General features: G+C 37.8%; 1 protein-coding gene and 1 pseudogene across 2 annotated transcripts in view; both read left to right on the forward strand.

Moving 5' to 3' along the window:
- The window catches only part of tup (LIM1_Isl and LIM2_Isl domain-containing protein tup), a 189,006-nt gene that overhangs the window by 90,728 nt on the left and 71,843 nt on the right, over nucleotides 1-26,435 (forward strand). The window lies entirely within an intron of this gene.
- On the forward strand, nucleotides 5,062-5,139 carry LOC135710382 (U4 spliceosomal RNA; annotated as a pseudogene).

Below are 26,435 nucleotides of genomic sequence, written 5' to 3' on the forward strand. Positions count from 1 at the left end.
CCTGAGATCTTTCTCTGATAATTCAAGAATTTTGCTAGTCATTGAAATGTTCGGAATTATGAACCGTTTCGACTGCCTAGCAATGGAAGTGTTGCTCCAATTGGTCTCCACTTTCATTTTTTTTCCATTTCTTGATCTCCATTTTAAGAGAACAAGTAGAAACTCCACAGAATGGTTCTGGTCCTATGAATTGCTGTGATGATCCTAGCCTGGCTAACGTATCGGCTTTTTCATTCCCTTCAATTCCACAGTGGCCAGGAACCCAATATAAGTTTACTTGGTTTTGACAGGCCAATTTCTGAAATGACATTGCACATTCCCATACGAGTTTGGAATTGCATGTTGCTGATTTTAAAGCATTTAATGCTGCTTGACTATCAGACATAATGCAGATATTCGAATGTTTACAATTCCTGCGCAAGCATATTACAGAGCATTCAAGAATTGCTTGAATTTATGCTTGGAACACGGTTGACCAGTAACCCATGGATATTGAGATATCAATCCCTGGACCAGTTACCCCTGCTCCCACACGGTTGTTCAATCTTGAACCGTCTGTATAAAAAACAGTTGAACCTGGACGGATGTTTGGTCCCCCACTTTCCCAAACATTACGATCAAATTCTGCTGCGTTGTATAAACGATCGAAATTATATTTTTCTCCATCCAGTCTTCATTTTTTAATACAAGAGAATCAATATCAAACATTTTTTAAATGCTAAGGTGTCCTGTAAGATCACCTTCAAGGAAGTACTTTGTTCGTTGAATCCTTAAAGCGCTCCTTTCAGCTTCTAATTGGATAAATTGATGCAACGGAATCAGATAAAGTAGAGCATCTAGTGAAATACTCGGTGTGCTGTTCATTGCACCAGTTATTGAGAGAGTAGCTAGTCTTTGCAGTCTCCCCAGCTTCTTCTGAGCCGATTTTTCATTAGTTTTCGGCCTTCAAACTAATGATGCGTAGGATATTCTGGGTCTTACAATCGTCAAATAAATCCAGTGGATCATTTTTGGTTTTAGGCCCCATTTCCTACCAAATGTTTTTTTTTTTACTTATCCAAAGAGCATTTATTGCCTTATTATTTCCATTTCGTCAAGCCAGTGTAGACTACATACAATGATTATTACAATGTTTAATTAAATACTATGCATTAATTCTATTCTGTTTTAGCTTAGTTTTTATTTGCTGCTTGGACATAGTGATGTCAATAGTTCCACAATGCAAATTATATAGGCGCATCATTCGATTGATTGGGCTATTTTTTGCATAGTTTGTTCTGTACGATGTTTCTGAAAATAAATTCCGTGTTCTAAGATATCGACAAGGTGTGTAAAAATTTAATTGTACGAGAATTTCTGCCGAATCTATGCGCATTGAAATAATGTCGTTGATGAAGAAAAGCTCTACTTAACAACCTGCTCTATATGTGAATTTCAGTTAAGTTTACTGTCAAGAATGACTCCCAGATACTTGACTGTTCGTGAAAGTTCTAAAAAGGTTTCTTTCAATTTTAAGTTATTTATAGAAAATTTCCTTTTCCGTGTGAACGGTACAATAGTGGTCTTAGAAGGGTTTATATTCAACCCTTCTTTAGCGCACCACGACGAAACATAATTTAAAGCAGTTTGCATTTTATTTGAAATGATATTATAAAATTTTCCTCGTACTATTATGACTATGTCATCAGCAAAGCCAATTATCTCGAAGCCCTTTGCTTCTAAGTTTTTGAGAAGTTCGTCAACAATTAAAGACCATAAAAGAGGTGAAAGCACACCTCCTTGAGGACACCCTTTTACAGCTCTAACTGTTATGGATGAGCTTCCAAGATTTGCTGAGATTTCTCTTTTAGAAAGCATCTCATTAATCCACTTAACGATGCTTTTGTCGAATCCACGCTTCAACATATTGTTTTTTATGGAGTTATAAGATGCATTATCAAATGCTCCTTCAATATCAATGAATGCTGCTAGTGACATTTCTTTTGATTCAAAAGATTTTTCTAGTTTTGTAACAAGCGTGTGAAGAGCTGTTACTGTTGATTTACCAGCTTGATATGCAAATTGATATTTACTCAAAGGAATTGTAATCAAGTACGTTGATTTTATATGCTGATCTATTATTTTCTCCATTATTTTTAGCATAATGGATGATAAACTGATCGGCCTGAAGGATTTAGAAGAAGTTTGATCCTTTTTATTAGCCTTCGGAATAAATATAACCTTTACTTGACGCCAAGTTATCGGAATATAACTTAATCTTAAGCTTTCTCTAAACAAGCCTGTTAGAATGGGTGTCAAAGTTTCTTTTCCTTTCTGAAGTAGTGCTGGAAAAATTCCGTCCCTACCTGGTGATTTGAAAGGAGCAAAAGAATCAATCGCCCATTCGACTTGTTTTTCTGTAAAAATTCTATTGGCCTGATTACGAAGGCATACTTGGATTGCCTGTAATTTATATATTATTAACGAAAAATGTCGTTTGTATACGACGCCTAATGTAGCCATCATACTAAGAAATTATTACCGAACTTTCAACAGCTGAACTCTTTGTTAAAAATCAGGCATTTTAATTAATTAGCTTTAAGGTTTCAAAACAAGGAATATTTCACCACAATAGCAAGATTCGATTATTGATACAAGGCTGACCGTGTTTTGAAATTTAAATTCAGTGAAACAGCTTTTGAAATGAGGGTTAAAATTTTAACAAACGTTCAGTTGTTGAATGTTCGGTAAGGTATAGGAAAAATGTCACGTGACATAATTAGTGCATGGTCCCTTATCTAGAAACAAGCGTTCGTACACGCGAAGTTTTAAATTTGGGACGGACCGGAAGTACCAAGCCCGGTTCATGGCTTATGCGGAAAAAACCTTGGAACTTAGAACTTCTAAGAAAAGTTCACCAGATTTCTGGTAAATCACGGGACTTCTGAAATAAGTCGATTATACTTCTGGGAGATGTCGGAAAGGAGAGTTCATATGAATTCTGAAAAAGAAACACAAATGACCAGGGTCTCAACCATAGTCAAGCACATCCACAGTTTTTAATTGAGAGCTAGAGCGAAGTCTACAGCATTTTTGGAGGAGAAGTCCACAGGACTTCTGGAGGTTTACTAAAGGGGGATGTCCACAGGTCTGCAGAGAGATGTCCACATAACTTCTCGAAAGAATTCCCACGTGACTTTCGAGAAAACTATTCCACTGGACTTCTGGAAGTGAGTCCACAGAGTATCTGGAAATCTGAAGTCAAAGAGACTCGCAAGCCTATAGTTTCTATGAAAAGTCCATAGGAATTCTCGGAAACCAACAAGCCATCTGAGTGGCTTCTTGTTAAGAAGTCCGCAGGGCTCCTGGTATGATTCCATAAATTACCGCATTCGGTACTCGGGTTGATACTGGAGTCCATGACCTCCCGATTTCGAAGCAAATTAGATTCAATTAACAATTTTTACTGTATTTATCACTCTTACTCACTCGTTTTAAATCAGATTTGGATAAATAAAACTTTTTAAATTTTTTTTTTAAACATTTCTTGTTATCGAGTCACGATGAACATTCCTTCTGTCAAACATGGCTTGGCTACCGGTTATTTCGTTCGTCAAGTTCATCAGTTCATCTCATTTGAAGCAAATACTTGTTTCAATTGACGTAATGAATGATTCGAAAACTGTTTCCTATTTTCTCAATCCCCAAAAGTCGATTGAAAGATACTGGCCTGTAATAAAGCATGAACTCCGTAAACATCCTAAAGTTGTCACTACCGAGCAGGAAATGTTGAAATCATGGTTGAAAGCAGAAAAAATGTCGATTCAACCTTTGTACAAAACCTTATGGGTGGAATTAAGAAGAAAGTTCGGGCATTTGTGTTTGATGAAGAAATAGAGTGACATAAAGATACGTAAACCAAGCTTACATATAGTATTAAAACCACTGAAAATTTCATGACAATCGATTGACAGACTTATTTTTTGCGAGTACTTTTAAGTGATACAATTTACCGTATGCTTGATAATGTTTTCACCATTGAGCAATGTCAAAATTAAAAAAAAATCTCAAAAATTTCGTTTTCGAGTTTTTTATTTATTCAAAGGGGGGGGTGTTTCTCAGAGTCTTAAACTATGTAAATCATCGATCGAGTTTCCACTTGCTGCAATTACGGCCTCCACACGCTTCCGAAATGCACGGCAGGTTCTAATAATGTAGTCTGGATCCATTTCTCTCCAGGTACGGGTCAATGTTTGTCTAAAGCTTGCTGTACTCGGGTGGCGTTTAGAAGAGGCCTTGGCCTTCATGACGCGCCATATTGAGTAATCCAGCGGATTAAGATCGGGGCTGGATGGCGGCCACATATCCTTCGCCCAGAAAGGAAAATGTTCCTGCAACCACTTCTGAGTGCGGTTCGAGGTGTGGCACGGAGTCCCATCTTGTTGAAATACAACATTTGGCTTCGGACCGTACTGTTCTTTGATCCACGGAAGAACATACCTACTTAAAATCCCGATGTAGACCTCCGTGTTGACCTTGTCGCCTTCTGGAATGAACACCGGGTCCATTTTTTTGCCATCGGAAGCCACCAGTCCAAACACCATAACGCTAGCAGGATGCTTGGTCAGATACACGTTCTTGTGCTTGTCGGCCACGTCTTTTACCGGAAGAGAACTAATATACCGGTTGGTTCTGGAATTTGATACGGGATCGACGGTAAACATGCTCTCGTCGGTCAACAGGATTACCGGATTTTTTCGCTTAAGGAAATTCAAGATTTTCTGGCATCGTTCGACTCGTAGCTTCCGGATGCGGTTGGTAATCATGTCTGTTTTTTTCTCGGTCAAAAACCCTTTTGACGGACACTCCCACGGCGATTGAAATGTCTTTTTGCGACATTTGCGCGTGGGACAAATCACGAATACGCTGCCACTTCGTCATGGTGCAACTGTCAAACTAAGTAAATCATTTTCTTCTTCTTGTATACACAGCCTACTACTACTAGTATGAGCTATAGGGTACGTGCATGCAAAGAAAACCAAGGCGTTGTATGCACAGGTGAAAAGGGAACCTTATTTGTACGATGGTGCGCAGTGGCGATATCGTAACCAATGAGGTACAACCTATGTGCGATTATTGCTAATTGAAAACTAATAACAGGGTGTCCATGCAACCGGGAAATCCGGGAAAAAACCGGGAGTTTGGATTTGCCGGGAAAAACCGGGAAAAATGCGGGAAAACCCAAATCGCATCGGGAAAATCATATATATTCCTCCTAAGTAACAATTTTGTTTTTAGATATCATAGTCTTGTAGGCCATAATATGGTCTTGAAGAATCATTTAAACCTTTATAAAACATGCAATTTTATATGGAATCAATCAATTTTATATCATGTACATAATTATTTTTTGTTTACACATCTGTTTACAACTTTCATATTATGCTTTTCATTGTGTTAAAGTATAAAATCCTTAAATTACAAAAAACTTTATTATTTTCTTTCACTCGCCATCTGGTCGCGCACGGGGCAAACGGGGATTTTGCCGTTGTTCCTACAAAGATAGTCTGTAAACTAAATTTTTACAAAGCTACTTGAAGGCAGATAAGTAGATTAATACCAATAAAAGAATGCCTGATCTGATCGAAAACTCCCATGCATACAAATGTTTGAACCGGACAAAATGAACAAAATTATAAAATCATGAAATTATCGGTTCAGAAATAAATTAAAAATAATGTCTGCATTTGTGCTATACAGGTACAAAGATTAGTCAGGACATCGTAGAATACCTTGGTTAGTCTGCAAGCATAAAGATCTGAATTCATACCTCTCACGCCAAGGTCATATTACTTAATTATCTTAGAGATAAATCTTCCAGGTCAAACCTAGAGGGAATCATCATTATCCTGAGTTCAAATGTAACCGGGATGAGTCACGAATGATCCAAGAGTGTTAAAGTGACTATAATATAAAAAAAAAAGATTTGAACTGCAGGCATTTTAGAAAACCTAACAATCCAAACAAATGATATGATATTGCCCATTCTATCATTAAGTCGAATCATCGTATACCTTGTTGAGTCTGCAGAACTTCAAGAACAGATATCCGGGATGATTTGGATAATCCAATAATGTTGTTTTTTTTTACAAAATTCATAATTTTAAATGATGTTATGAACTCAAAATGCTCAAAATGGCTCAAAATGCTCAACTTTTAAAATACCTCCAAGACAATTTGGAGAATGATAAATACATTGGTAACACATCTTTGTATCCCACAAAATGTTGTTTGGCTTATAGAACTTCAAGATATAAACTCCAGGAAGGTTTTAGGAACTTTTAATGCTGCATTTCTCCTGCTCAGCTCTCTTGTATTGATATTATGCTTTTTTCGAACAAACAAAACCACATTTAAGCTCATTTTTTGCAGGAGACTCTTTGATTTTATACGAATTCATGATTCCATGAGATGTCGGAGATCTAGATCAGCAACATATTAATGCAAATCTCATCTCATATATTTTTTACAAAATAGACGTATTGTAGAGCAACTCTTGAGCAATTCCGCTGAAAAAATATATGATTATCTATAAACGGTTATTTTTGATCGCCTGTTCAGTTTAAGGCAGCGGTAATTTTTGTGTTCGGTTTTTTTTTTAAATAACCGGGAAAAACCGGGAATTGAAAAATTAGATTTGAATGGACACCCTGTAATAATGATAATTTGTAACTGTAAGTTCCAAGAAGTGGTTGTGAAGTATGTGTTTCACACATAAAACCTGTCTTTTCCGCATTCAGAGTGTCACAATCAGTGATATTACTATTTGCGAGCGTTCACTCAGAGTGTGCACTCACGATTTATAAAATCACTGATTGTGACTCTTTGAATGCAAAATTGACAGGTTTGATGTGTCCTCTTCTTGTAACTTACAAGTACAAAATATCATTATATCATCTAATGATTTCCTAATTCTGATAAACTTTATGTATAGCGAAGTGAGTCGAAGCAACCTTGCATCAACAAACAAACAACTAGAACCAACGATCGTTCATGCCTGAAGCAATACAAATGGAATCGGTTTGATAAGATACAAAAATTTATGTGACCCTCATAACTTCTTATTGTGAAGGCCCTTGGGATTAAACCCAATATTAAAATGAAAAACGGTTGCTACTAGGCCAGCAAGCAACTCATACCTTAATCTTGTGTTGATATAATATCATCGTTCAAATCCGGAGACTACACACTTAAACTTTTTCGCCGAGATTCCAACAGCCGAGCAGTTCTGCAATTTATTTTGCTGAGATTCAGTAACACAATTGCCGAGACTCAGCTAACAAATAACATTTTGCTGAGATATCAGCTAATAAACAGATATTTTGCAGAGATATCAGCAAAAGTAAATGCCGAGGTCATCGGCTGTTGGAGATTTTACCGAGCTAGATTAAATGTGTACGACGACGGATGTCACATAAAATTAAAAACTACTAAGAAACGAAAAAAACAAAGGAATTCACATAAAATTACCCCTTCAGAAGCATTCAGACATGGTTTCCGATCAGAATTGATATTATCGCTCATCTTTGCACCAGGCCTGACCGAACATTATTACGTTTTAAATCGGATTTCATAATTTGTCAGACCACCGCACAGTGGTCGGAGATGCCAATTTGGTGAACTTAATTGTTTTGTGGTCAAACCGTTGACTTAATCCAAAAACTGTCTTCAAATAATTGTTCACAAAAACATTGCGCATATTATGACAATTACCAGTATTTTTCATGACATACTATGGAAAAATTAAAAAAACTAACTTTTTTTTTCAAAAGAGATAGAAGGGTAGTTTTTTTCAGCAAAGTTGTAGTACTCACAAATATATGAAACTTTGCTCAAGACACCAAATTTGTATGACGAATAATTTTGAAGATATGAAGCGTTTTTGATAGAAACCCCCTTAAATTCAGTTTTTTATTTATAACTTTGTTTATAACAGTTTATAAAGTAAACAATGTTCTAGAGTTAAGCAACATACATGTTTTTGCTGAATGTGGCAAAAATCATCCCTTTCAAAGTAATAGTACTTTTTACATTTATATTTCCTTAATTTCAGCTGCATATAGGGGAGAAGGTGGCAAACCAGGACACAGCACCAAGTACTCTTTTTAAAGTTTAGACTCTGTACTACAAAGAAGTGAAAGTTTGGTTAGCGCCAATTCATAAGTGAGTGAATAGGGTCACGTGTTTGGCCTTTTTCTATATGAAAATAACCCTGTCTCCTCATTTATGACCGGTAAATTATGGATTATAGAAACAGATATTATCAAACTCATCCGTGAACAACAGAGAAATTTTATGTATCTATGCGTTAACAAAAAAATGATTAATTTAAACAAACAAAACATTTTCTAAGACAAGCACTTTGTGTGATTAGTTTACTACAGTTGTTAAAGTTTGACAAATTAAGGAAATATAAATGTAAAAAGTACTATAACTTTGAAAGGGATGATTTTTGCCACATACTATCTTGAGCAAAAACATGTATTTGTATGTTCCTTAAGTTTTTCTACAACATTGTTTACTTTATAAACTGTTATAAACAAAGTTATAATTAAAAACAAACTGAATTTAAGGGGGTTTCCATCAAAAACGCTTCATATCTTCAAAATTATTCGTCATACAAATTTGGTGTTTTCAGCAAAGTTTCATATTTTTGTAAGTACTACAACTTTGCTGAAAAACTACCCTTCTATCTCTTTTGCAAAAAAAGTTAGTTTTTTAAATTTTTCCATAGCATGTCATGACAAATATTGGTAGTTGTCATAATATGCGCAATGTTTTTGTGAACAATTTTTCTCAATACAGTTTTTGGATTAAGTCAACGGTTTGACCACAAAACAATTAAGTTCACCAAATTGGCATCTCCGACCACTGTGCACCGCAAGCATGCACTATTTTTCCGCCTACGCTGTTGAAAGATCCGGTAGCCATCTTGTCACATAGTAACAATAACAGCGGACCGAAAACATCATGCGAAATTTGTTGGCCCCGAGACATGGACGCTACTGCCGAACTTAGTTTACAGGGATTTCGATGGCCTGCTTCCTCCGCATCCATGGTCGACAAGCCCTGGTCAAGAAAATTCACTCAAAATGCTTCTGAGTAACATATATTGCCGTCAGTCGAACCAAAAGAGAAGTGTTCCGCTTTCGTATTATCCAATATAGACAATCGCATGCTCAACATGCTAGGTAAATTTTTAAACGGATAGATTTTTTTAAATAATCTCTTATCATGTATGGATACATTCAATCATGAAACGATGAACAAAACAAAATATGAAACCAGCATCGGACCCAAAATTTTTGAATGTATAGGCCAACTCGGAATCTACTAAACAAAATCAGGTTTTAAACGAAAATCGCTTTTACAAATCATAAATCCAGCCTGTTACCTAGCAATTTGGTTCAATTTAATTTTATTTTAAAAAAATCGATAGAATACATTGCATGGTCCTCCAGTTTGTTTTTTTTTTTTTTTTTTTTTTGTTTATTTAATAGGCTCAATTGTCCTGAAAGACTCTACCGAATCAAAAGACTAAATAACAAATCTAGCGTTCAGACTCATGCAAGTCCCCGACAAGGTGACAGATAACCTTAGTTTCACGTACCCACTTTCAAATAGTAGATGTCGCCACACGACGTAAACCAAGGGTATTGTCCTTCACCGCCGCAACGGTATTTCTCTATTGGCGTTGACGGCGACTCTGTAGCTCTTTACTCCTATGAGAAAATCCATAAGCAAACGTCAGACAGTGCGTGAAACATGGCGGACCTTGTACTATCCTTTCACTCCACCGAAAATTCCCACAAGAAACTGTCTGTATTTGCTGGAAGAGTAAATTTTTCGACGGTGCCGTCAACGCCATTGGAAACCCAACTTTTTGTTTCCCCATGTGTGGATGTCAAACAACAGACAAGAATGCCATATGAAAAGAGCTAATTTTTAGTGGTGAAATGAAACAAATCCATACAAATTGAATCGAGTTTCATCTTCTCATATCATCGATTGGCAATAAGGGTTGATGCATATATTATGTCACGCTCTAAGGGGGGAGGGGGGCCTAAGATTTTGTGATAAGCAATGCATTAGGTATAGGGAAAACGTCACGATAGGGGGGAGGGGGTATTTTTTTGCTCGATTTAGCGTGACATAATTAATGCATGGGCCCTAATAATACTTTGGTTTCTTCAGTTATTTTTTGCTCTTGATTATCCTTCCGATAATTGCTTTGAGCATAGTTGTACAATAAAGGCTTGTCCTGGGCCCGTAAAAAATGTTTCTCTTACGGGGTAAGTAAAGAAACTGCTGAAATTGAAAATAAATCAAATTACATGATATTATTTATATAGCTTAAATGCATTTAAGGCCTTCGAAAGACGTACAAAGTTCTCCACTGAACTCTTTTAAGCTAGTACCTCAAATTTTACATTTTGCAGTACTAGCTGCGTATACAGTATTTCCCCACTCTGGCTCTTCTTAATCCGACGTCACGGTCTCTTATGAAGCCTTTTTTTACATTGGTGACATTTATTTGTATGGACTTGACAGCCAGATTATCAAATTTGTCGGATTAGCGGGGGGCAAACTGTAATAAGTACGCTCTTACTCGCTGTAAAATTATTCTTTGTGTGTTCATCATCGACGGTATTAGCAATAAAGTCAAAATCACCGATAGTATCCTTGCTCAATTCTCATTTGTTTCGATTAATTCGATCATAATCACATATTTTTGTTTTACAAATCATATGTTTGAACTTTTGGTTCTGTTCTGCTCAAAGACACACGAGACTACAAAAAAAAAACAAGTTTCAAACAACTGATTATGAATTGTGCATACGACTAAAAATCAAAACGACATATCAAGCTGAACATTGCATTAGGTCCTAAGTAACATTGATCGATTCTCTTCATCGACTTTCTTTTTCGTTTATAAAGAAAGTCGACGAAGAGAATCTGTCAATGTTACTTAGGACCTAATGCAATGTTCAGCTTGATATCTTGCTGGCATCACTGGACTTGCTATGTCACTAATGTTAACTTTGACGTCGGACGCGCGTTCCGGTTTGGTGGGTGCGCAACAATGAGATGAATTTTAAGCTTGGATTTTATTTATTGTACATAATTTCCGCATTCGCCCTATTCAGATAAACCTTCTGTAACTTGTGAGTTTGACAAAACCATCAGCACCAAATTGTCGGGGTACATTGGCAGTATACTGGAGTTGTCAAGTTGCCTCCGGTTTGGACTTATGCGATGATCGATTCTCTTCACCGATTACATTACTACAGTGAAGTGAACCAATTTTCCAAAAAAAAATCCAGTTCAGTGTATTAAAAGGATATATCAGCTAGTAAAAGCAACATCATACGCACCAAAAAAATGTTAAACCGGCCGAGTTATTAACAAAAAAGAAAATAGTAGTTAGGTCTTTTTCATTCTGAACACTAGAAATATACTATTTTTTTGTGATAACAAAATTAATTGGAGTTGCAGCCAAACGAGGTGAATGTAGTCTCTGGTTCTTCCTGAGGGAAACGCTTCATTGGCAGACTGCTGTATCTGTCCTGCAAAGTAACGATACATTACAAAAAATAAATTTTGGCATTTTTCATTGAACAAAATTAGCGATTCTGAAGTAAAGTGTAATATTGGTATTCTCAAATCAAACGACGTTTGGACTTAGGTCACCTATATTATTTGAACTGCCCGTCTTTATTTATTTATCCAGCATAAATTTTCCAAACAAAACGCGTCATCTTTCTTCGAGGAACTACATCCCATAATTCATTCTAAAAAAAAACATTCAGTCTTCTCACAGCAAAGCAGCATAGTCTACAAATTCAAATCTTTCACCCGACAACCACGGCCGCTACGAATCATCGTATATCTTGTCCTCGGACTGGCAGCATTCGGCATCGTTTGTCAGTTGTACCCTTGTATCCTTACCACCTTCGAAGCCCCCGACAAGCTGCCCATAAGTCTCCGGCAGACCATAGCAGAACAACAACCATAGCAGAACAACAACCGAGCATCGGCGGAAGGCGAAAAAGGAACACGAGACAAACAACAAAAAAGCCGCCGCCTTCTTCTGTACAAATTCCAAGAAATCGTCCACCTTTTCTGAGAACTGAACTGGAGCATGGCACGGGAGAATCCCTACCCGGACCGTCCGAACCTACGCGGTGTAAGCCAACTTCTGCTTATTCTTGATGATGGCACACACACAACACTTGACTTTTGTCGGCTACTGGCCAGCATCATTCAGTGTGCGGCTATCGAGCCGCGCGCGTTTGTGAAATTTTATCTCACCAGACTCTCGTGTTCGCTGCTCCATTCAGAAACGGCGATCGTGAATCTTTTGTTGAACTGAAACCACTTCAAGCTCTTCTCATACCTTTGAGTGTACGATTCCCAGACCGGGGTGACTTTGGGGAGGAGTGCTTGGCAAAGCGAGGAAGCTAATAACGATGACGATCGGATTCCGCAGTCATTAGCGTGTCCAGTGCTCGATCTATGGGGGGTCCAGTCGACACGCATAGCTGAATCCCTAGAACTGTCCTTCTTACGCCAATGTCTGCGAAGTTGCAAGGGATGCCGGCATGCGATCAGCACTGTTCTTGAGTGTATAGTTTGTAGATCACGTTCCAATTTCCTCCGAGGATTCCGCCCGGTCATCTCCATCGTCCAAGAGTGCATTTTCAAGATCACGATCATGATGCGGCCGTCAAAACCAAAGTGGTGGCTACGCTGCCGTTTTTTTTCTGTTCGAAGGAGAAAAGGAAAACTCTTTCTTCTTTCCTGACCACCGGGAAGAAGAAACGTGCAATTATGGAGCACCAAAGTGGGAGGAATGTTTGACTCCCCATCCCCCGTTGTGCGGTTGGCCGAGCGATCGTCGCTGAACGTGAACATGTATGCGAGGCTGCTTATTTTCCGAAAACGTGTTGAGTGTTATGACGTTTAAATTACACGTTTTTAACTGGTTCGAGTTCGGAGCGCGGAGCAATTTCCCGCCTCTCGCAACAAGGGGGCTGGAAAGAGACCGCCTCGAAGGATGATCGTGGCCTTTCAACAGCAGCAACAGCCATGTCTGCCTACCTATGCTCGAGCGTCGATGATTATGATGGTGGAGATGATGTTAATGATGATGATGATGGTGATGGCGGTTCGGTCGGCAGCACCGAATAGCATAAAGGATCGCATAATATATACGACTGGTTTGCGCTGTTTATGGGCGTCTCGGGTTTCCTCCATCAACGAGCGAGAGAGGCTAATTGATTTTCTTGTTTTCTACTAGAGAAACATGTTAATCGGCCCGCGAGTACTCTCTGTAAGTGCTGCGCCAAGATTAGATTGGACCAGAGAGTATCGTTCCTAAGGTGTTAGAAGGCATGTAATGTGTTCAGATGTTGTGGGGATTTTGAGCGAATATGAAGCCCCAGAACAATATCTATCGTAGCGTGCAAATGACAGACAGTTCCCATCGTAAATAATCGATGCGCATATACCTAGTCGCGTGCAGTGCAGTCAGTTGCATTTTACTAAATTGCTTTGGATTAGACGCAATGTGTGCTTACGGGGAATGACAATCGCTATAATTGCTTGTACCTGCAATTAGATAGCAAAGTGCAATAAAAGTGAGTCAATTGCCTCGTCAGCTGCGGGAAGCTTTAAACCTAACTTCATTGCAAAATGAAGGGCGGCTTCCGGGTAATTTCATATGTATGACCCTCTTTGAACGAAGGCAATTGGTTTCAGTTGCAGTGTGTATCGTACTGAACAGTGTCTTCAATCAATCAACCTTGCCTTCATGGAAAATTGATTGATTTCCAATTTTCACTGACCTACAATGAAAAGTTTCATCAAATACTCATTTGAATATACCTATTAGGATATATCATAATAGTTTGAAAGACTCGAAGGCAAAGCTTGAATTAAACAAAGTTTTTTTTATTAGCAGTTTATTTGTCATGGACTCAAGTATTAAAATTTACGATTAACAATGTTTGTAAATCTAGTGCCCAGTACGAACTGCTACCAACTAAGGGTACAGGATTGTTTTATAATCAAAGGAACACATCTAAGTCCTTTTTAGTTTTTATTCCTTGTTTATAGTTACAAGTAGTGCTGCAAAATCTCAACAATGCACGACGATATTCAAAATTCTGCTTTGGTCACTCATTTGAGCCAACAGTCATCGTCTAAGCAAACCATGTCAGTTGTCAGTGAGAATATTGTCATTTACGAACATGTGCAAATTTTTTAATTAGCCTAATTTGAAACAAAATTAAATTACTTGAACAATTACATGGAGTCGTTAAAGTGAACAATCATCTACGTCTTGAACTACTTGGATAAGAATGTGACTCACGAAATTACACTTTTTGTTATGCGGTGAGTTTTTGTCACGAAAAAATGAATGAGATTTTGACAAAGATTTTTTTTTTTTGATGATCAAGTCTATCAGTGACTATGTAAAAACAAATTTTGTCAATATCGCGCGAAAGTCTGTCAATGAAAATTACAAATCTCAGCACTGGTTGCAAGACTCGGTTTTGTTCACCGAGGATCAGCTTGAAACAAGAGAAAAATGTGTTAGGTAGTTATTTTTCATCTACGTGGTTCCTATTCTTTTATTCGCTATTAGATGCACTAGCCAACTGGTTAAAAACCTCAATAATTAAGATTTAACAAAAAATCTTTAATTTTATTAAGATTCTGATGCATGGTCATTATCGGTGTTATTACTTGATTTTGTTGTGAACGAATCTGTTACTGTTTGACAAAGTGGGGCGCCTTTGGACGGTGTTCCAACACTTCGAAGGGTATAAAGAGCTAATAGATCATTTATTTATTGATTTGCTTCAACTCTTAACAGACTACATAGATATCGATTATTAACTCACTTACTATTTGGACGGAAGTCCTGGATGATTTGGAGATCCAAGAGCAGCATAATCCAGGGTAACCGAGAAACCTGTAAAACCAAGAAAAATCCAGGAATATCCATGAAAAATCGGGAAAAATCATTCTTCGACCTCTCTTCGAGTGTAAAAAAAAGGCCGGTCCTTGAATAAATTCATGACCCTTGCACTAAACTAGATTTTCAGGATAAATCAACTTTGAAGAACTATTAAAAGAATTTTAGAATGTTTATTCAAAGCAATCTTGATGACATTTTATAATGAATTCTAGGGATAACAGGTATTTCCGAGGATGTTTACAAGGGAGTTTCAGGAAGAACTCCACAAGAGTTTTGACTACAACTGCAAGTCAATTGTGTGAGTTCAGAGTATTTTTTTTTAAATAGTCCACACAATTCTATAACATGTTGGAGCATCTCCAACTATGCAAATCGTTAACTTCACGTATGAAGTAATACAAACATGATTAGTCAAAATGCTATAATAACGATTGTGAAGAGGGTCAGGATTCGTAAAAAGGGTTGCAATTCTACAATTTTAGGGTAAAATGCTACAGTGAATTCAGTGAAAAAACTTCAAAATTCAAAGAGAATCAAGCAACGATTCGCATATTTTTTTTAGTGTGAAGACCGTGCGACAGTTATTGTTTTCACTCTTAAAAAATACAATTGATTCCCAGAGAGAATCACACATTTATTTTAGAATAATTCTGAAAAGAGCTCTGTGAAGGGAAATGATTCTAAAGACAATGGTCAAGAATAATCCTGTGCGGAATTTTGGGCGAATTTTCAATGTTGTTAAAACATAAACAAATTGTGTAGACTTCGAACGCAGAACCAAATTCAAGATCCAGCTTTTATGTTTTATTTAAAGATAAAGCGCACAACCGGGGAAAAACCGGAAAATTGAGATTATGGTTTGTGGAACCAGCAAATACCAGCATATACATGAAAATAAATCGAAAATGATACCCAAAAACTCTATGAATCTGTTTGAAGATATTTGGTTCCTAGGGACATTCAACCAGTTGTGGTTGGGCCTCCCTCAGCTCAGTCGGTAAAGGCGCAGCTACAAAGCAAGACCACGCTGGAGGTGGCTGGGTTCGATTCGCGGTCCCGGAATTTTTCGGGTTGCGAATATGCGATATATGCAATAAGTTAGAAATATGAAGAAAAATAAGAAGAAGAAGAAGAAGCAATAAGAAGGTTTTTCTAACTCATTCCAAGCGTACCCGCATCGTCGCAACATCAACAGCTGACAGACTACCTATGGTTCATCTATAAATGGCTTCGCATATTTCAAAACATTTTTAGACCACCTGCTATAGAGCGATTCTCGACGAATTCGCAAATCCATTAATTTTCGTATTTTTTAATTTGGTTCCAAAATTTTCGGAAACGTTCTTCATGACCAAAAATGCAATTTTGCATCTTCATATCAAGGGCTTATAGTAAAAATTTTAGCTAGGTTTGGTACCTTGGGCAATTTTTGATTATTATTTTTTTATAGTCACTTTAACGCTTTTGGGTCATTTGTGACTTGTCCGGGTGAAATTTAAACTCGTGACTTTGGCGTGAGAGGTATGGATGCTTACCACTACGCTGGAGTCACCCCCTTTGAGCAATGTTGTAGGGAACATCTGGAATTATCTGAAAAAAAAATGCACTCAAAAACAAAATTTCACTAATTTATTTATTTTTTAATTTAAAATAAAAATTAAAAAATTGTTTTCCTCAAAAACATATTCTCTGAATTTTTTTAAAGTTTTTTGATATGATTTAAGGGACAATTAATGCCACCTATTGCACTATAGGTCAAAATGAAAAAATATGGTTTAAAAAAAAAACATTAGAAAAATATCAAAAACTTGTTTCATTTATTTTTTTTTTTTTGACAATACACTTAGTTAGTTTGCAAAATCGCACCGTTTTTTAGAACTAGCGGTTTTAACGTCGAATATTTAAATGTTGGTAGTTTTTAGGCTATTTTTAAATGTATTTCGCGGTTATCCAGTTCCAAAAATATTTTCCCGAAAGATCAGGAAATTTAAAATAAAAACGTAAGAGGTTGTATCTAAGACACTACCGTAGATTTGACGTATTATTACGTGCTCCGTATCAATATTCGGCGACTGTGTTAGGGAAACCACTCATCACGGAAACGTCTCGTTTCTTTTCTTTTCGATGACAAAATTACGTATTTTCGTGCACAAAAGGCATTTTTATTATTTAAATGATAATAAAAAAAATGATTGGAGGAATTTCTTGCTATAATTTTCCAATCACGAGATATTAACGATCAATCATATGAATTCGAGATTTTTTATTTTGCTTTTTTCTACCGTCCCAGATAAAACCTTATCTAAATTCGAAGTGTTTCTGGTTAATTGACAAGGTCATGTGGTATTCGGTCATTACTGTTACGCATTTGACCACAAACGTTTGGTTACTGGGTATATTATCAAAGAGCTTTAGGGGTGATGTAAATGGCAGCAAGGCGAGCGAACATTCAATGGAAAATAACTCTTTAGCAACAATAATTTAAACCGTTTTGTCGTGATGGTTAAGTAATGCTGAGCTATTATCATCAACACGGATGAGGCTGGCGAGCTGTATGTTGTTTGGAACTAGGGTGGGCACTTGGCATAGATGGCACACAGCAACTCACGAAGAGCTACTGAATTCGATCAGTAGCGGTGCGGCTTCTTCCTCCTTCTTCAGTGAATCGAGGGCTCTTGAGGGCAGCCTTTATAGCTAGCTGCCTGCGAGCAGCCGCTCTTTGTGTACTGGAGAACAATGCTGCTTCCGCTGATGACGATCGACCGCACACCACCACACACGGTGATTGAATAAGCACCGTTCGGTGAGACCGGATGGAATTCGACTTTGAAATTTATGTTAGTGAAAGTAATTTTCAATAGTGACCAATTGCTGTATATTGCTAAGCAAATCATGGTACCAAGTGGCATGGTTTTTTTTATGTCATTATTAAGGAGACTTCGTAGTGGCATGGTTTTAATTATCTATTTGAGCCAAGTCTGACACGGAATCAACATAAGAATATAATTCCCTGTGAGTCTGTGAAAGTGAGCTGCTTAAGTTCAGTAATTCCGAAGAGGAAGTAGTAGTTAAAATGAATATTTTATATCATAAGTGCATAAATGTGGTAAGTAAAAGTTGTTCGATATCCAGAAATTGATTGAGCTGGAGTCTTGCTAAAGAGAACCAACTTAACAGTAATTTGTGATTTTTGTCGTATACAACTTTCTAAATGTACCGAACTATCAAGTAGCGATGAACCAGATATCAACATGAATGTTCCTAGTCAAGAATCTTTAGCAACTGTACCATCAATAACATCAACAGGAACAATTGACTTAGCGTTGTTGGCCAATTATTTTATCAAAATTCGATGACAACGGGCCACAAAACAGCAACTTAAACTTTTTAGGTCAAAAAACTACAGGCACGTAAGCAATAGTGCAGTCCAAGTGGCAGAATTATTAACTTCAATATTGTCATCAAATGAAGGCCGAAGACCTAATTATCATCTTTGCTGAAGACAATACGTGTCTATAATGTAACAACGGGAAGTATTTATGTTTTAATACGAAAAGGTATTTCTTTGATCGCTGTTACCTGGGGATAGTTAACTGAATTTATTTATTTATTTGTCGTCAATCAGTGTAGACCGTTTTACAATTGTTGTCTTAAGAGCTATTTTTACAATATTTTCTTTGTTTATATTTTTTATTATGTGTCTTGAGAACAAGTTAAAAAAAAATTACTTCTAGCTGAGGAATTAAAATATTGCTTTAATTTGGTTTTTGTCATTGTAAAGTCAATGTATTCGCTCGCAGTGCTTATTATATGTGTCCATCATTTGGTTCAGGTGTCCAAATTTGGCATAATTCGTACGATGAAGATTTGTCGCAAATATATTTCTATTTCGTAAATGCCTAGATGGTGTATATACATTTAAGGATGACAATAGTTCTATTGAATCAATGCGATGTGATACGATATCGTTAACGAAAGAAATCATAGCAAATTCACGACGCTCTTTTAATGTTTGGATATTTATTCAACGATAAAATAAAATAAAAACGTTATAAAGTTTTATTTAAAAAAAAATCACTATTTTAATTGTTAACACGTAACGTCGTGTTAAAAATTACACCATTAAAACAGCCGCCAAAGCGATTTCATGAACCACGAATATTCAGCTACACTTCACATGTATGGGAGCTGTCAAGATGTCAGAGGGTTGTGTACAGCACATAAAGGATCTCGGTGTTATCCTGGATTGCGTAATCACATTCAAAATCCACTACAATGATATTATTGCCCGAGTTTATCGTCGATTGAGCATTATTTTCAAAACTCCCGACGAGTTCCATGATCCCCTATGCCTCGGGTCACTTTACGTTCTTTATTGAAGTCACGTTCTGTTGTATGGTGTCCTTTCCATGCCACCTGAATCCTAGGCGCCTTATATACAGGTGCCACAGAAGACAACAGTGTTAGTTTGTTTACTAAAATGAACTATGACGATTGAATATGGCAAGTTTTGTTATAAGCAATCCTCCTCGTGCTTATTCGTGAAAACATCACTTGCGTAGGAAATCAATTTGGCAAGGCATTTGTGACCAGCATATCCCAAGTAACCAAAAGTTCTGATAAAAGGCTATTTGTGGCTTAAGCAGCTTGGTTGGTGGTGGTCTAAAGAATTCTAAGCAGCCTCATTTTTAAGTCGTTATAAGAACTTGAAAGTTCCGGTATCATAATTGAAGAGCATTCTAAGCAGCTTCTGGCGGAACTTGAACGGAACTTTTAGAAAATAAATTATAAAAGGTTTTTGTCCTCTACACCACAATTCTATATTTAGTTCGTAGTACTTTTATGAAAGTTATTTCTTAAGGAAGGTATTAATGTGTATTGATTTATCAGCATTAGTAGTATAATTGGAGCTGTTTGAAAAATTAAACCCAGTCCTCTGCGTGAGAGCCCCAGCACGAACCGCTGCGTCATCTGATATATCATAAATTGAGTTGTTGTCTCGCCTACTGTTGGAGCTTTCAGTGCCAGCTGACTGACTTGAATACGAAACACAACACCTTGATGAATTTTAAATTGGTATTTACCCGCATGGTTATCCAACACATTTGTGGCACAGTGGTTAGCGTTCGTAGATCGCATGCCGAATAAACGGGCTCGAATCCAGGAAATTACTTTTTAATTTTTTTTTTTTTTTATGTTTGGATAGAATGTTGATGCACTGCATAAATATAAGAATTATGAATTATTCGGGCCACTGATCATTTCATATTTACGTATATTAAATTTATTTACTAATAAAGACTTGTGCAGATTATTGCTTCATGTGACTTGAAAGTTCTGTCGGAACTTTATTTGAACTTTATGAAACTTGAAAGTTCTGTCAGAACTTTATTCGAACTTTATGGTACTTGAAAGTTCTGTGGGAACTTTATTTGAACTTTATGGAACTTGAAAGTTCAGTCGGAACTTTATTTGAACTTTATGGAACTTGAAAGTTCAGTCGGAACTTTATTTGAACTTTACGGAACTTGGAAGTGATTTTAATCGTTGAATGCGGAACTTTTGGTTACTTGGGATACCTTCTGGTCGTATGAAACAGGTCTCTCCATTTTAAACTGAATCGCTAGAATTGAATCCTTTCAACGGAAGTTTGTAAGATACGCTCTTCGTTTACTCAGATGGCGTGACTCAACCAAACGTGCCACCGTACGACGAGCGCCGCCGTCTGCTAAGCATCGAACCACTAGAAGTGAGACGGACGGTCGCTCAAGCTATGTTTGCTGGAAAGCTGCTTATGGGTGACATCGACTGTCCAACATTGCTGGCACAGTTAAATCTGTGCGCCCCGAGGGACCCCTTCGTCAACGTGACTTTCTGTTTTTGGAACCTCGGAGCAGAAATCATGCCCTACATGAGAAAAATCAATCAATCAGCAGCAGTTCAATAACTTCTCAGTTGAATTATTAATAAACAAATAAACAAATACCTGGCACACATACCCTATGCTAAAAAGATGAGAACTGCTATACCAATTGCTTACAAAATCGTTTAAACTAGATTCTGCGTATTCTATAAAGTGAAATCATAGATAACGCTCTAAGCCCTCATAAACCAAAGCCCCATCAGTACAGCAGATTCGCCAATAACCATAGCAGTTAATGGGTTTTATCTCGAAGCAAAAAGGAGTTAAACTTCTCCCATACAGATTTCCGAACCGATTATACCACATTGTGTTCTGGAACGATAATCTTCCATTTACCTTCACCAATAACACCCGCCGTCCGGTATCTCCGCTCCAAATCTTACGCCTTGTTGTTTTGCTGAATCTCCTTTCAACCTCGGATTTCTACCAAAGCCATCAGAGCCGAAAAGAGATTGAGGATCGCGTACAATTTACATATCGTGTGTTCCTTTGCTAAGTTTGCGCGTAATCACGTTCCCCGCACGTCTTCTCTACTAGTGGCGATGGAAGCGCGGCGGCGGACGGAACGATTAACGAGATATCCCCGCCGTCGTCGTCAACACACGCGCTGCGCTGTCTTGAGAACGTATTCTGCATAAAGTTGCACACTTTATTGAGTTCTCGTAGTAAGATAAGCACAGTTGTGCATTATATTCACCAACTTTATTGGATAATTGACCAACCGTTCGGTTGACATGCACGGTCGAAGGAGGAGCAAAATGACCACTTGACAGTTGAAACTAACGGGGCACCGCAGCAAATGTCATCCTTATAGGTTATGAACAATGAGGATTATCCTAACGAGGCCATTTTGTAGCAACAAAGTTGTAGAATACAAAGTCGTCAGAGTCAGAGTCGTCACTCCATCAACAACGCTCGTCAGTGGCTTCTTGACCCACGCCGCCGGCCGGAGAGACAAACAACAGAATTAACGTGGTAATCGTTTAAACCGTAATTGATACAAATATAGGTTTATTATTCATAACCTTTTGCGTCCTATTGAAAACATTGTTAATTCACTCCCACTCATTTTCGTTGCTGGTTGCTACGCTTTGGCTCTCATATTTTCGCCGAACGCAGTTGGGTCTGTGTAAATAAACATGTGGAACATGCCAAGTAATTAAGTTTACGTCGGAACCCATAGGAAGAGAGCGGAGACCCTCTTAGTCATTGCCTTTCCCAGCCCAACCAGTTGAACCCGAGCTCGGTGGGTGAAGGCATAAAACATAATCTCGTGATGTCATGTCTGGTACTAATTATAAACTATTTTTCAGTCGCACATCCCAACTACTACCGCCACTCACCCTGGTTCTCTTTGAATCATTTTAATCAGGTAGATAAATCATACACCATTTATAACGCGTTCCCTCTCCGTCAGACTAGTTGTACCGATGCAGGAGTGAAGAGATTCAAAATAGAATCACGAAAGGGTTTTGAGAAAAAACTACCAATGCGGTAATAATCATGATGTTTGAAATATTCATAAATTCTGTTTCATTTCAATTTTTTACATGATCTCATGAATATATGCACCCATTCATGACCCGGTACAATGTGTGTGTTGGATGCGAACAAATTCTCAATTTACTGAATCGCGACACCCAGTCAGTGCCGGGAAGCGCCTTTCTTCTAGCGTTCTTGGGCGGTTGGAAAACATTGTGTTGGACAAAACAAAGATTAGAAAGTGTTGGAGAGTCCAAGCACTGCCTGCAAGTCAAGTTGCTCAACAAACATGGTAAGGTTTTTCTTCAAGTTTTAAGTGCTTTTTCCCATAAAGATAAAGCAGAGAATGTGTATGTGTGTGTGTGCGTCGTGCACTACGCAAAAGGAGGAAAATATGTTTCCACTGAAGTAAGAACAAATAGAGTGTATGATTTAGGCGTTGCCGATAATGATTTGACATCGGAAGGATTCTGTTTATTTTTATTTTGGTGGTGGGAAAACGTTGCAGTCATAGACCAGATTCGTTACAACTGAATATGAAAATTATAAATTAGAAATCTTTTTACAATTAAATATGCTGTATTTCGTATCACTATTTTGTGAAGCGACCGACATAGGCGAGCAAAAACAGTTTCCCAGCCAGGTATTACATTTCAAATGAAGCAAGCCCCTTATCCAATAAAATACGTCTTTTTATTGAAGATTGCTGTACAAGAGCATAGCAGGTGTTCAGAGTCTTACGGTACTAATATTTTTGAAAATTAAGTCGATTGCTGAATTTATGTATGGGCCCAAATTAGAGGCATTTAGGCCGACATTACATCAATGTACCCTATCTTCTTGAAACTTTCCGATTAATTTGAAGTGAAATTTACATGGACAAAGTCCTGTTATCAAACCAGTATAGACACTTTGATAATTCAAGAATTCTGCTAGTCATTGAAATGTTCGGAATTATAAACCGTTTCGAATACTTAGCGGAATGGAAGTGTTGTTCGAGTTGGTCTCCACATTAATTATTTTCTCATTTCTTGATTTCCATTCAAGAGAACGAGCAGAAACTCAGCATATTACAGAGCATTCGAGAATTGCGTGAATTTCTGCTTGGAACACGGTTGGCCAGTAGTTGGCCGATATTGAGCAGTGCTGTAAATTCTCAAAATCACTTGAACATTTTTGATGACAGTGAGAAAAGCCGCTATCAAAAGGGACCTCCTTCGAATGGGTGATATCAGTTGCTTAGTGACGAAGACATGGATCATTCTCATTTGAGAAACGCTTGATATCATTCAATTGAGTGTAACCAACACATAAACGGAGCTCTGGTCGACATTCCGGCGAAAAAGCTAAGCCAACCCGAAACCAACGTGACTTCTACCAAACCCCAACCCGATGTTAACCCGACATTGACCCGACATAAACCCCAAATTTACCCGACAACAACGTCAAAATCGACCTTAAATTGGACCTACATTGATCCGACATCGGGTCGAATTGTCTGTTCGGGACCATTTTGTTGGATTTCTTCCATACTTCACTGTCGTATTTCAAATGATAGTGAGTGACTAAATTGACAATGACGATGAGTTTCGTTCTCATTCGGCTCTTCAAATTATGGTCATGTGAGAATTCGTTTTCACAGAATTGATTGAATGGTTGTATTGGTTCATCTTCAATCGAATGTTATGAAAATTAACAGCACCTTTTGAGCTACTGGATCAGTTACCCCTATTCTCACACGGTTGTTCAATCTTGAGACAGTTGAACCTGGTCGGATGTTTGGTCCCCCACTTTCCCAAACATTACGATCAAATTCTGTTGCATTGTATAAACGATCGAAATGATATTTTTTTCTCCATCCAGACTTCTTTTTTTTATACAAGAGAATCAATATTAAACATGTTTAGAATACTAAGTTGTCCAGTAAGTCACCTTCAAGGAAGTGCTTTTTTCAGTTGAACCCTCAAAGCGCTCCTTTTAGCTTCTAATTGGATAAATTGATGCAACGTAAGTAGATAAAGTAGAGTATCTAGTGCCATATTCAATGTACTGTTCATTACACCAGGTTATGAGAGAGTAGCAAGTCTTTGCAGTTTCCCCAGTTTCTCCTTAGCCGATTTTTCATTAGTTTCCGGCCACCAAACCAATGATGCGTAGGATATTCTGGGTCTTACAATCGTCAAATAAATTCAGTTGGTCATTTTGAGTTTTAGGCCCCATTTCCTACCAAAAGTTGTTTCACTTATCCAAAGAGCATTTGTTGCCTTATTTAAAACTAGATACTTGACTGTGCGTGAAACTTCTAAAGACTGGAACGCGGAAAAATTAGTCGACAAAAAAATCGTTTCTTTCAGTCAAACTTCAGATCACAAAAATCTTCTTATTTTTCTTTTGGTAGTTCAATTCATATATTTAAAGGAAAAAAATGTTCGTTTATTCTTTTGGTTTGCCAAAACTGCCGTCCCTTCCGCTTAACCCCTTCCATTAAATTTTGCGACCTTATTTGCCGCCGATTTAAACTGCTGCTCGTTTTCCATGGATTTATTTGTGCTTTGAGATTCCGTTTGACCAAGGCCCAATACCGGTCGATAGGGCGGAGTTATGGCCTGTTGGGAGGGTTGTGATCTTTGGGTACCACAACCACGTTGTTCGCATCGTACCACTCGATTGCCTTTTTTTCCCATAGGGGCAACTCGCCAAGTCCGGCCAGAACAGCACAAGTCTATAATGCTGCTTAAGGAATGGTAGCAGCCGCTTTTCCAGGCACTTCTGGACGTAGATCTCTTGATTGATGGTTCCCGTAGTAATGAAAATGCCGCTTTTTAGACCACACGTGCATATGGCCTGCCAGACGAGATATTTTTTCGGGAACTTCGATAGTTTGATGGTTTTGAAAATATCAGCCACCTTCCCTTTTCCTGATGCGGTATAAAACTCCTGTCCCGGAAGCTGCTTGAAATCCGCCTTCACATAAGTTTCGAACTTTGTGAGCGGATTCATATACAGCTTTCGGGACCGCTGCTTTGCCGACGTATTTTGTTTGTAATCTCGGCTCGCTACCTTCAGCTTCTTAAACGTCGACCACCCGGCTCCTTTCTTGGTCCACTGGACGGTAGTATGGGAGACATTGAGCTTGCCAGCGACGTCCCGGATGGAGAGGTTAGAATTCCGCTTATATTTCACCGTCACCTTCTTCGTCGTCGCTGCCACGTCTGGATTACGATTGCCGCCGCTTTCAGGCTTCCTGGCGGTCGACAGACGCTCCCGAACACTTTAAAAACATTTGTCACGGTCAATTTTGGCCACATCCAGCAATTTTACCAACTTGGCGTGTAAGAACGGCGGATTATCTTGCTGCGCGAGCAAAATTTCAACACGCTGCTTCTCTTGCTTGGACGTCATTTTGAAAACTGGAGAGCAAACGGTGAAAACTTATCATAGCAACCATTGTATATACACTCAACTTCCAAATGCCGCATTTCAGGGTTTTTTTTTATGCATTTTTAACAGAAATACACCAATTTGAAGTTGACCAACTTTTGCGCGTTCCAGACTTTAAAGATGTTCCTTTCAATTTTAAGTTATTATTCGATGCTTTGGTCGAATCCATGCTTCAACATAGAGTATTTGATTGAGTTATAAGATGCATTATCAAATCCTTCTTCAATATCAATAAACGCTGCTAGTGAAATTTATTTACTCAACGAAATCAAGTACGTTGAATTTATATGCTGATCTATTATTTTCCTCATTAATTTGAGTATATTGGATGATTAACTGGGTGTCAAATGTCAAATTATTTCTAATGTTTCTTCCACAGACATAGTAAAACTGTCGTCCTCATTTTTAAGAGTTCCTAAGCCATTTGAATGATCTTTTGAAAGGACTTTTTGCAATATGGCAGCAATTAGATACTTTAGTTCAAAAGCTACCAAACAAAGTCTATAATGACTCATGGTTTGAATGTTTACACCCATGTTTCTCAAAAACGCAGGCAGTAGATTT

This window comes from Ochlerotatus camptorhynchus, unplaced genomic scaffold, assembly GCF_037179485.1.
Source record: "Ochlerotatus camptorhynchus isolate MF236.1 unplaced genomic scaffold, CSIRO-AGI_Acam_v1.1 ptg000379l, whole genome shotgun sequence".
In the NCBI taxonomy this organism is placed as follows: Eukaryota; Metazoa; Arthropoda; class Insecta; order Diptera; family Culicidae; genus Ochlerotatus; species Ochlerotatus camptorhynchus.